Below are 12,972 nucleotides of genomic sequence, written 5' to 3' on the forward strand. Positions count from 1 at the left end.
AAAACACTTTCCAAGATAATTGCATGAGAATATACTTTTATTCGGAATAATCTGAAATGGAAATGTATTTGTGATAATATTTATTATCACTTGTAATCTGTTGCTGTTGTCAGAGACGACCGGTTTAGCTCGACGATGCTGTTATTTTCCACGGTTCTGGAAACTCATATTAAAGACATCCAGCTCGACAGAAGAAGCGCTCGGGATTGTGAGGAGGATAAACTGTCAACAGACTCTAACCCTATATCAAATTCTACACTAATACATTAAAATACCAGTACTGATGACCAGAGTACACACCTGCAACACTTTTTTTTCTTTCGTGGTTAACATCAAGAACAGACAACAAAAGTCAACGTGTTTTTAATTTGGATTTTTTTTTTATTTCATTGTAATGACAATTAACTACAAAGTCTCCTGGAGGTGTTTTGAAATTTAAGATAGAGGGCCTGCAGGACCTCTATCTTAAAGTTCAAAACACCAATTTTAGAAAATTCCAGCAATCAAATGATCCCTTATGAGCAAGCACAAGGCGACAGTGGGGAGGAAAAACTGCCATAAAAAGCAGAAACCTCCAGCAGAACCAGGCTCATGTAGGGGCAGCCATCTGCTGCGGCCGGCTGGACTCGATGGAAAACAAAAAGGAGACACAATGAAAATATAGTTTTTTAGGAAAACTATAAAGGAATTTGATTTGACACTATGATTGATGATTCAAGACCGTTTTTGGATCACTTCTGCTTCGAGATTTTGCGAGAAGCAAGGCAGTGGAAAAGTCAAGGTCTTTAGTCATCGCTGCCCATAAAACAGCATCTGAAGGGTTTCATTAAAGCTTTCTTCAATGCTGAAAAGAACCTGGCAACTCTGGACTTTTGGCGATAACTTGTGGGGACACCCAAATGGATTTTCAAGAGCTTCAAAATAGCCTCGTCAAATGAACTATCACATGCCAAAGCAGCATCCATGATCCTTTCTGGGGAGCCAAACTCCTTGATGAGTCCTTTAACCAGTTTTTTGGTCAATCCTCTCACGTCATTTTCCAGACGTGTTGTAGACTCCGCGCTGCTGATTTCTGGTTGCACCAAGTTTTTGAGACGCTCAATGATGTCAGCTAGTGTTACGCCATCTGGAGGAGTGAGACGGCCTTTTCGCCTGTTTTTGGACTTCTCGAGAAGTCCAATTAAAAGAAAGTAAACAAGGTTTTGGGATACTTCCTCCACTTGAGCAGATGACACTGACGCTTCTGAGAGCTTTTCCTCTACGTTTTCTGAGGGTTTGTCCTCAGAAACTCTGTCCTCTGACTTTTTGGACACTTTCTCATCTGTGGAGGGTTTCTCCTCAGACTTCTCAGAGGGTATGTCCTCATGTTCTTTGGAGAATCTGTCCTCTGACTTGTCAGACAGTTCCTCCTCATCCTTTTTGGAGAATTTGGCCTCTGATTTTTCAGGCAGTTCTTCCTCCCTCCTCTCGGGAACAGGTGTTGAACTTAAACGAGAGGATGTTGAGCATTTCTCTGGAAACTTGGCCTGCGTTTCCAATGCTTAATTAGTGTGTAAGAATATTGCAGAATCTGCTGTGCTGTGTACTTTGGAAAAACCATGAGAAAAACAGCTGGCTGAAGAAGAAATGATAAATGTCCTTTTTTTTCAAGCCTTCTCTCGGCCTGGCTTGGGGGGCGGGGAGACGTGCACTCGCCTTTCCTTTTTGCTTTTTCCTGCTCTTGCCAAGTCCTCTGCCGGCTCTACATCTCTCCTATTAGCTTTTATTAGGCTTGCACTCATGCCTTTGCCTTTCACCACTTCAAAAGTGCGCCTACTTGAATATTACCTTGATAGGCTCTCTTTGTTTTTGGCCTTCCTCACTACACCGTGAAGAGATGTTGAATAAAAAAAAGCAAAGAAAAGATGGTTTTGTTTTGTGTTTTATTGAAAGCACTTTCCAGAAAGTGTAATTGTTTAGAATGAAGACAGAAGTAGGTAGGTAGGTTTCCATGTGTAATTGATGTGTAAGAATATTGCAGAATCTGCTGTGCTGTGTACTTTGGAAAAACCATGAGAAGGGCTGGCTGGCTGGCTGGCTGGCTGGCTGGAGAAGAAATGATAAATGTCCTTTTTTTTAACCGTTCTCTCGGCCGGCCGTTTGGCGTATGATGTGTGGCAGAGCACTCTGGTACAGAGCGCCGCCAGTTCGAACCCCCACGATCTCGCTGCCACGGCCCTAGCTTGGGGGGCGGGGATGCGCATTCGCGTTTCCCCTTTTGCCTTTTCCTGCTCCAGCCAAGTCCTCCGCCTGCTCGACATCTCTCCTATTACCTTTTATTACGCTTGCAGGCATGCCTTTGCCTTTCACCACTTCAAAACTGCGCCTACTTCAATATTACCTTCATATGCTCTCTTTGCTTTTCGCCTTCCTCACTACACTAAGTACCATTTTTTAACGCTGTGTACTCACTCTTGCTAAGTACATGTGAACAGATCTTGAAGAAAAAAAACAAAACAAAACATACTTTTCTTTTCTCTTTAATTCAAACCACTTTACAGAAAGTACAATTGTTTACAATGAACAAAGGAGTAGGTAGGTTTCCAATGCTTAATTAGTGTGTAAGAATATTGCAGAATCTGCTGTGCTGTGTACTTTGTAAAAACCACGAGAAGGACTGGCTGAAGAAGAAATGATAAATGTCCTTTTTTTTTCAAGCCTTCTCTCGGCCTGGCTTGGGGGGCGGGGAGACGTGCACTCGCCTTTCCCTTTTGCCTTTTCCTGCTCCAGCCAAGTCCTCCGCCTGCTCCACATCTCTCCTATTACCTTTTATTAGGCTTGCACTCATGCCTTTGCCTTTCACCACTTCAAAACTGCGCCTACTTCAATATTACCTTCATATGCTCTCTTTGCTTTTCGCCTTCCTCACTACACTAAGTACCATTTTTTAACGCTGTGTACTCACTCTTGCTAAGTACATGTGAACAGATCTTGAAGAAAAAAAACAAAACAAAACATACTTTTCTTTTCTCTTTAATTCAAACCACTTTACAGAAAGTACAATTGTTTACAATGAACAAAGAAGTAGGTAGGTTTCCAATGCTTAATTAGTGTGTAAGAATATTGCAGAATCTGCTGTGCTGTGTACTTTGTAAAAACCATGAGAAGGGCGGGCTGGCTGGCTGGCTGGCTGGCTGGAGAAGAAATGATAAATGTCCTGTTTTTTAACCATTCTCTCGGCCGGCCGTTTGGCGTATGATGTGTGGCAGAGCACTCTGGTACAGAGCGCCGCCAGTTCGAACCCCCACGATCTCGCTGCCACGGCCCTAGCTTGGGGGGCGGGGATGCGCATTCGCGTTTCCCCTTTTGCCTTTTCCTGCTCCAGCCAAGTCCTCCGCCTGCTCCACATCTCTCCTATTACCTTTTATTAGGCTTGCACTCATGCCTTTGCCTTTCACCACTTCAAAACTGCGCCTACTTCAATATTACCTTCATATGCTCTCTTTGCTTTTCGCCTTCCTCACTACACTAAGTACCATTTTTTAACGCTGTGTACTCACTCTTGCTAAGTACATGTGAACAGATCTTGAAGAAAAAAAACAAAACAAAACATACTTTTCTTTTCTCTTTAATTCAAACCACTTTACAGAAAGTACAATTGTTTACAATGAACAAAGAAGTAGGTAGGTTTCCAATGCTTAATTAGTGTGTAAGAATATTGCAGAATCTGCTGTGCTGTGTACTTTGTAAAAACCATGAGAAGGGCGGGCTGGCTGGCTGGCTGGCTGGAGAAGAAATGATAAATGTCCTTTTTTTTAACCGTTCTCTCGGCCGGCCGTTTGGCGTATGATGTGTGGCAGAGCACTCTGGTACAGAGCGCCGCCAGTTCGAACCCCCACGATCTCGCTGCCACGGCCCTAGCTTGGGGGGCGGGGATGCGCATTCGCGTTTCCCCTTTTGCCTTTTCCTGCTCCAGCCAAGTCCTCCGCCTGCTCCACATCTCTCCTATTACCTTTTATTAGGCTTGCACTCATGCCTTTGCCTTTCACCACTTCAAAACTGCGCCTACTTCAATATTACCTTCATATGCTCTCTTTGCTTTTCGCCTTCCTCACTACACTAAGTACCATTTTTTAACGCTGTGTACTCACTCTTGCTAAGTACATGTGAACAGATCTTGAAGAAAAAAAACAAAACAAAACATACTTTTCTTTTCTCTTTAATTCAAACCACTTTACAGAAAGTACAATTGTTTACAATGAACAAAGAAGTAGGTAGGTTTCCAATGCTTAATTAGTGTGTAAGAATATTGCAGAATCTGCTGTGCTGTGTACTTTGTAAAAACCATGAGAAGGGCGGGCTGGCTGGCTGGCTGGCTGGCTGGCTGGCTGGAGAAGAAATGATAAATGTCCTTTTTTTTAACCGTTCTCTCGGCCGGCCGTTTGGCGTATGATGTGTGGCAGAGCACTCTGGTACAGAGCGCCGCCAGTTCGAACCCCCACGATCTCGCTGCCACGGCCCTAGCTTGGGGGGCGGGGATGCGCATTCGCGTTTCCCCTTTTGCCTTTTCCTGCTCCAGCCAAGTCCTCCGCCTGCTCCACATCTCTCCTATTACCTTTTATTAGGCTTGCACTCATGCCTTTGCCTTTCACCACTTCAAAACTGCGCCTACTTCAATATTACCTTCATATGCTCTCTTTGCTTTTCGCCTTCCTCACTACACTAAGTACCATTTTTTAACGCTGTGTACTCACTCTTGCTAAGTACATGTGAACAGATCTTGAAGAAAAAAAACAAAACAAAACATACTTTTCTTTTCTCTTTAATTCAAACCACTTTACAGAAAGTACAATTGTTTACAATGAACAAAGAAGTAGGTAGGTTTCCAATGCTTAATTAGTGTGTAAGAATATTGCAGAATCTGCTGTGCTGTGTACTTTGTAAAAACCATGAGAAGGGCGGGCTGGCTGGCTGGCTGGCTGGCTGGCTGGAGAAGAAATGATAAATGTCCTTTTTTTTAACCGTTCTCTCGGCCGGCCGTTTGGCGTATGATGTGTGGCAGAGCACTCTGGTACAGAGCGCCGCCAGTTCGAACCCCCACGATCTCGCTGCCACGGCCCTAGCTTGGGGGGCGGGGATGCGCATTCGCGTTTCCCCTTTTGCCTTTTCCTGCTCCAGCCAAGTCCTCCGCCTGCTCCACATCTCTCCTATTACCTTTTATTAGGCTTGCACTCATGCCTTTGCCTTTCACCACTTCAAAACTGCGCCTACTTCAATATTACCTTCATATGCTCTCTTTGCTTTTCGCCTTCCTCACTACACTAAGTACCATTTTTTAACGCTGTGTACTCACTCTTGCTAAGTACATGTGAACAGATCTTGAAGAAAAAAAACAAAACAAAACATACTTTTCTTTTCTCTTTAATTCAAACCACTTTACAGAAAGTACAATTGTTTACAATGAACAAAGAAGTAGGTAGGTTTCCAATGCTTAATTAGTGTGTAAGAATATTGCAGAATCTGCTGTGCTGTGTACTTTGTAAAAACCATGAGAAGGGCGGGCTGGCTGGCTGGCTGGCTGGCTGGCTGGAGAAGAAATGATAAATGTCCTTTTTTTTAACCGTTCTCTCGGCCGGCCGTTTGGCGTATGATGTGTGGCAGAGCACTCTGGTACAGAGCGCCGCCAGTTCGAACCCCCACGATCTCGCTGCCACGGCCCTAGCTTGGGGGGCGGGGATGCGCATTCGCGTTTCCCCTTTTGCCTTTTCCTGCTCCAGCCAAGTCCTCCGCCTGCTCCACATCTCTCCTATTACCTTTTATTAGGCTTGCACTCATGCCTTTGCCTTTCACCACTTCAAAACTGCGCCTACTTCAATATTACCTTCATATGCTCTCTTTGCTTTTCGCCTTCCTCACTACACTAAGTACCATTTTTTAACGCTGTGTACTCACTCTTGCTAAGTACATGTGAACAGATCTTGAAGAAAAAAAACAAAACAAAACATACTTTTCTTTTCTCTTTAATTCAAACCACTTTACAGAAAGTACAATTGTTTACAATGAACAAAGAAGTAGGTAGGTTTCCAATGCTTAATTAGTGTGTAAGAATATTGCAGAATCTGCTGTGCTGTGTACTTTGTAAAAACCATGAGAAGGGCGGGCTGGCTGGCTGGCTGGCTGGCTGGCTGGCTGGAGAAGAAATGATAAATGTCCTTTTTTTTAACCGTTCTCTCGGCCGGCCGTTTGGCGTATGATGTGTGGCAGAGCACTCTGGTACAGAGCGCCGCCAGTTCGAACCCCCACGATCTCGCTGCCACGGCCCTAGCTTGGGGGGCGGGGATGCGCATTCGCGTTTCCCCTTTTGCCTTTTCCTGCTCCAGCCAAGTCCTCCGCCTGCTCCACATCTCTCCTATTACCTTTTATTAGGCTTGCACTCATGCCTTTGCCTTTCACCACTTCAAAACTGCGCCTACTTCAATATTACCTTCATATGCTCTCTTTGCTTTTCGCCTTCCTCACTACACTAAGTACCATTTTTTAACGCTGTGTACTCACTCTTGCTAAGTACATGTGAACAGATCTTGAAGAAAAAAAACAAAACAAAACATACTTTTCTTTTCTCTTTAATTCAAACCACTTTACAGAAAGTACAATTGTTTACAATGAACAAAGAAGTAGGTAGGTTTCCAATGCTTAATTAGTGTGTAAGAATATTGCAGAATCTGCTGTGCTGTGTACTTTGTAAAAACCATGAGAAGGGCGGGCTGGCTGGCTGGCTGGCTGGCTGGCTGGAGAAGAAATGATAAATGTCCTTTTTTTTAACCATTCTCTCGGCCGGCCGTTTGGCGTATGATGTGTGGCAGAGCACTCTGGTACAGAGCGCCGCCAGTTCGAACCCCCACGATCTCGCTGCCACGGCCCTAGCTTGGGGGGCGGGGATGCGCATTCGCGTTTCCCCTTTTGCCTTTTCCTGCTCCAGCCAAGTCCTCCGCCTGCTCCACATCTCTCCTATTACCTTTTATTAGGCTTGCACTCATGCCTTTGCCTTTCACCACTTCAAAACTGCGCCTACTTCAATATTACCTTCATATGCTCTCTTTGCTTTTCGCCTTCCTCACTACACTAAGTACCATTTTTTAACGCTGTGTACTCACTCTTGCTAAGTACATGTGAACAGATCTTGAAGAAAAAAAACAAAACAAAACATACTTTTCTTTTCTCTTTAATTCAAACCACTTTACAGAAAGTACAATTGTTTACAATGAACAAAGAAGTAGGTAGGTTTCCAATGCTTAATTAGTGTGTAAGAATATTGCAGAATCTGCTGTGCTGTGTACTTTGTAAAAACCACGAGAAGGACTGGCTGAAGAAGAAATGATAAATGTCCTTTTTTTTTCAAGCCTTCTCTCGGCCTGGCTTGGGGGGCGGGGAGACGTGCACTCGCCTTTCCCTTTTGCCTTTTCCTGCTCCAGCCAAGTCCTCCGCCTGCTCCACATCTCTCCTATTACCTTTTATTAGGCTTGCACTCATGCCTTTGCCTTTCACCACTTCAAAACTGCGCCTACTTCAATATTACCTTCATATGCTCTCTTTGCTTTTCGCCTTCCTCACTACACTAAGTACCATTTTTTAACGCTGTGTACTCACTCTTGCTAAGTACATGTGAACAGATCTTGAAGAAAAAAAACAAAACAAAACATACTTTTCTTTTCTCTTTAATTCAAACCACTTTACAGAAAGTACAATTGTTTACAATGAACAAAGAAGTAGGTAGGTTTCCAATGCTTAATTAGTGTGTAAGAATATTGCAGAATCTGCTGTGCTGTGTACTTTGTAAAAACCATGAGAAGGGGGCTGGCTGGCTGGCTGGCTGGCTGGAGAAGAAATGATAAATGTCCTTTTTTTTAACCGTTCTCTCGGCCGGCCGTTTGGCGTATGATGTGTGGCAGAGCACTCTGGTACAGAGCGCCGCCAGTTCGAACCCCCACGATCTCGCTGCCACGGCCCTAGCTTGGGGGGCGGGGATGCGCATTCGCGTTTCCCCTTTTGCCTTTTCCTGCTCCAGCCAAGTCCTCCGCCTGCTCCACATCTCTCCTATTACCTTTTATTAGGCTTGCACTCATGCCTTTGCCTTTCACCACTTCAAAACTGCGCCTACTTCAATATTACCTTCATATGCTCTCTTTGCTTTTCGCCTTCCTCACTACACTAAGTACCATTTTTTAACGCTGTGTACTCACTCTTGCTAAGTACATGTGAACAGATCTTGAAGAAAAAAAACAAAACAAAACATACTTTTCTTTTCTCTTTAATTCAAACCACTTTACAGAAAGTACAATTGTTTACAATGAACAAAGAAGTAGGTAGGTTTCCAATGCTTAATTAGTGTGTAAGAATATTGCAGAATCTGCTGTGCTGTGTACTTTGTAAAAACCACGAGAAAGGACTGGCTGAAGAAGAAATGATAAATGTCCTTTTTTTTTCAAGCCTTCTCTCGGCCTGGCTTGGGGGGCGGGGAGACGTGCACTCGCCTTTCCCTTTTGCCTTTTCCTGCTCCAGCCAAGTCCTCCGCCTGCTCCACATCTCTCCTATTACCTTTTATTAGGCTTGCACTCATGCCTTTGCCTTTCACCACTTCAAAACTGCGCCTACTTCAATATTACCTTCATATGCTCTCTTTGCTTTTCGCCTTCCTCACTACACTAAGTACCATTTTTTAACGCTGTGTACTCACTCTTGCTAAGTACATGTGAACAGATCTTGAAGAAAAAAAACAAAACAAAACATACTTTTCTTTTCTCTTTAATTCAAACCACTTTACAGAAAGTACAATTGTTTACAATGAACAAAGAAGTAGGTAGGTTTCCAATGCTTAATTAGTGTGTAAGAATATTGCAGAATCTGCTGTGCTGTGTACTTTGTAAAAACCATGAGAAGGGCGGGCTGGCTGGCTGGCTGGCTGGCTGGCTGGCTGGAGAAGAAATGATAAATGTCCTTTTTTTTAACCGTTCTCTCGGCCGGCCGTTTGGCGTATGATGTGTGGCAGAGCACTCTGGTACAGAGCGCCGCCAGTTCGAACCCCCACGATCTCGCTGCCACGGCCCTAGCTTGGGGGGCGGGGATGCGCATTCGCGTTTCCCCTTTTGCCTTTTCCTGCTCCAGCCAAGTCCTCCGCCTGCTCCACATCTCTCCTATTACCTTTTATTAGGCTTGCACTCATGCCTTTGCCTTTCACCACTTCAAAACTGCGCCTACTTCAATATTACCTTCATATGCTCTCTTTGCTTTTCGCCTTCCTCACTACACTAAGTACCATTTTTTAACGCTGTGTACTCACTCTTGCTAAGTACATGTGAACAGATCTTGAAGAAAAAAAACAAAACAAAACATACTTTTCTTTTCTCTTTAATTCAAACCACTTTACAGAAAGTACAATTGTTTACAATGAACAAAGAAGTAGGTAGGTTTCCAATGCTTAATTAGTGTGTAAGAATATTGCAGAATCTGCTGTGCTGTGTACTTTGTAAAAACCACGAGAAGGACTGGCTGAAGAAGAAATGATAAATGTCCTTTTTTTTCAAGCCTTCTCTCGGCCTGGCTTGGGGGGCGGGGAGACGTGCACTCGCCTTTCCCTTTTGCCTTTTCCTGCTCCAGCCAAGTCCTCCGCCTGCTCCACATCTCTCCTATTACCTTTTATTAGGCTTGCACTCATGCCTTTGCCTTTCACCACTTCAAAACTGCGCCTACTTCAATATTACCTTCATATGCTCTCTTTGCTTTTCGCCTTCCTCACTACACTAAGTACCATTTTTTAACGCTGTGTACTCACTCTTGCTAAGTACATGTGAACAGATCTTGAAGAAAAAAAACAAAACAAAACATACTTTTCTTTTCTCTTTAATTCAAACCACTTTACAGAAAGTACAATTGTTTACAATGAACAAAGAAGTAGGTAGGTTTCCAATGCTTAATTAGTGTGTAAGAATATTGCAGAATCTGCTGTGCTGTGTACTTTGTAAAAACCATGAGAAGGGCGGGCTGGCTGGCTGGCTGGCTGGCTGGAGAAGAAATGATAAATGTCCTGTTTTTTAACCATTCTCTCGGCCGGCCGTTTGGCGTATGATGTGTGGCAGAGCACTCTGGTACAGAGCGCCGCCAGTTCGAACCCCCACGATCTCGCTGCCACGGCCCTAGCTTGGGGGGCGGGGATGCGCATTCGCGTTTCCCCTTTTGCCTTTTCCTGCTCCAGCCAAGTCCTCCGCCTGCTCCACATCTCTCCTATTACCTTTTATTAGGCTTGCACTCATGCCTTTGCCTTTCACCACTTCAAAACTGCGCCTACTTCAATATTACCTTCATATGCTCTCTTTGCTTTTCGCCTTCCTCACTACACTAAGTACCATTTTTTAACGCTGTGTACTCACTCTTGCTAAGTACATGTGAACAGATCTTGAAGAAAAAAAACAAAACAAAACATACTTTTCTTTTCTCTTTAATTCAAACCACTTTACAGAAAGTACAATTGTTTACAATGAACAAAGAAGTAGGTAGGTTTCCAATGCTTAATTAGTGTGTAAGAATATTGCAGAATCTGCTGTGCTGTGTACTTTGTAAAAACCATGAGAAGGGCGGGCTGGCTGGCTGGCTGGCTGGAGAAGAAATGATAAATGTCCTTTTTTTTAACCGTTCTCTCGGCCGGCCGTTTGGCGTATGATGTGTGGCAGAGCACTCTGGTACAGAGCGCCGCCAGTTCGAACCCCCACGATCTCGCTGCCACGGCCCTAGCTTGGGGGGCGGGGATGCGCATTCGCGTTTCCCCTTTTGCCTTTTCCTGCTCCAGCCAAGTCCTCCGCCTGCTCCACATCTCTCCTATTACCTTTTATTAGGCTTGCACTCATGCCTTTGCCTTTCACCACTTCAAAACTGCGCCTACTTCAATATTACCTTCATATGCTCTCTTTGCTTTTCGCCTTCCTCACTACACTAAGTACCATTTTTTAACGCTGTGTACTCACTCTTGCTAAGTACATGTGAACAGATCTTGAAGAAAAAAAACAAAACAAAACATACTTTTCTTTTCTCTTTAATTCAAACCACTTTACAGAAAGTACAATTGTTTACAATGAACAAAGAAGTAGGTAGGTTTCCAATGCTTAATTAGTGTGTAAGAATATTGCAGAATCTGCTGTGCTGTGTACTTTGTAAAAACCATGAGAAGGGCGGGCTGGCTGGCTGGCTGGCTGGCTGGCTGGCTGGAGAAGAAATGATAAATGTCCTTTTTTTTAACCGTTCTCTCGGCCGGCCGTTTGGCGTATGATGTGTGGCAGAGCACTCTGGTACAGAGCGCCGCCAGTTCGAACCCCCACGATCTCGCTGCCACGGCCCTAGCTTGGGGGGCGGGGATGCGCATTCGCGTTTCCCCTTTTGCCTTTTCCTGCTCCAGCCAAGTCCTCCGCCTGCTCCACATCTCTCCTATTACCTTTTATTAGGCTTGCACTCATGCCTTTGCCTTTCACCACTTCAAAACTGCGCCTACTTCAATATTACCTTCATATGCTCTCTTTGCTTTTCGCCTTCCTCACTACACTAAGTACCATTTTTTAACGCTGTGTACTCACTCTTGCTAAGTACATGTGAACAGATCTTGAAGAAAAAAAACAAAACAAAACATACTTTTCTTTTCTCTTTAATTCAAACCACTTTACAGAAAGTACAATTGTTTACAATGAACAAAGAAGTAGGTAGGTTTCCAATGCTTAATTAGTGTGTAAGAATATTGCAGAATCTGCTGTGCTGTGTACTTTGTAAAAACCATGAGAAGGGCGGGCTGGCTGGCTGGCTGGCTGGCTGGCTGGAGAAGAAATGATAAATGTCCTTTTTTTTAACCATTCTCTCGGCCGGCCGTTTGGCGTATGATGTGTGGCAGAGCACTCTGGTACAGAGCGCCGCCAGTTCGAACCCCCACGATCTCGCTGCCACGGCCCTAGCTTGGGGGGCGGGGATGCGCATTCGCGTTTCCCCTTTTGCCTTTTCCTGCTCCAGCCAAGTCCTCCGCCTGCTCCACATCTCTCCTATTACCTTTTATTAGGCTTGCACTCATGCCTTTGCCTTTCACCACTTCAAAACTGCGCCTACTTCAATATTACCTTCATATGCTCTCTTTGCTTTTCGCCTTCCTCACTACACTAAGTACCATTTTTTAACGCTGTGTACTCACTCTTGCTAAGTACATGTGAACAGATCTTGAAGAAAAAAAACAAAACAAAACATACTTTTCTTTTCTCTTTAATTCAAACCACTTTACAGAAAGTACAATTGTTTACAATGAACAAAGAAGTAGGTAGGTTTCCAATGCTTAATTAGTGTGTAAGAATATTGCAGAATCTGCTGTGCTGTGTACTTTGTAAAAACCACGAGAAGGACTGGCTGAAGAAGAAATGATAAATGTCCTTTTTTTTTCAAGCCTTCTCTCGGCCTGGCTTGGGGGGCGGGGAGACGTGCACTCGCCTTTCCCTTTTGCCTTTTCCTGCTCCAGCCAAGTCCTCCGCCTGCTCCACATCTCTCCTATTACCTTTTATTAGGCTTGCACTCATGCCTTTGCCTTTCACCACTTCAAAACTGCGCCTACTTCAATATTACCTTCATATGCTCTCTTTGCTTTTCGCCTTCCTCACTACACTAAGTACCATTTTTTAACGCTGTGTACTCACTCTTGCTAAGTACATGTGAACAGATCTTGAAGAAAAAAAACAAAACAAAACATACTTTTCTTTTCTCTTTAATTCAAACCACTTTACAGAAAGTACAATTGTTTACAATGAACAAAGAAGTAGGTAGGTTTCCAATGCTTAATTAGTGTGTAAGAATATTGCAGAATCTGCTGTGCTGTGTACTTTGTAAAAACCATGAGAAGGGCGGGCTGGCTGGCTGGCTGGCTGGCTGGAGAAGAAATGATAAATGTCCTGTTTTTTAACCATTCTCTCGGCCGGCCGT

The sequence above is a fragment of the Astatotilapia calliptera genome, chromosome 19 (assembly GCF_900246225.1).
Source record: "Astatotilapia calliptera chromosome 19, fAstCal1.2, whole genome shotgun sequence".
NCBI classification, from domain to species: Eukaryota; Metazoa; Chordata; class Actinopteri; order Cichliformes; family Cichlidae; genus Astatotilapia; species Astatotilapia calliptera.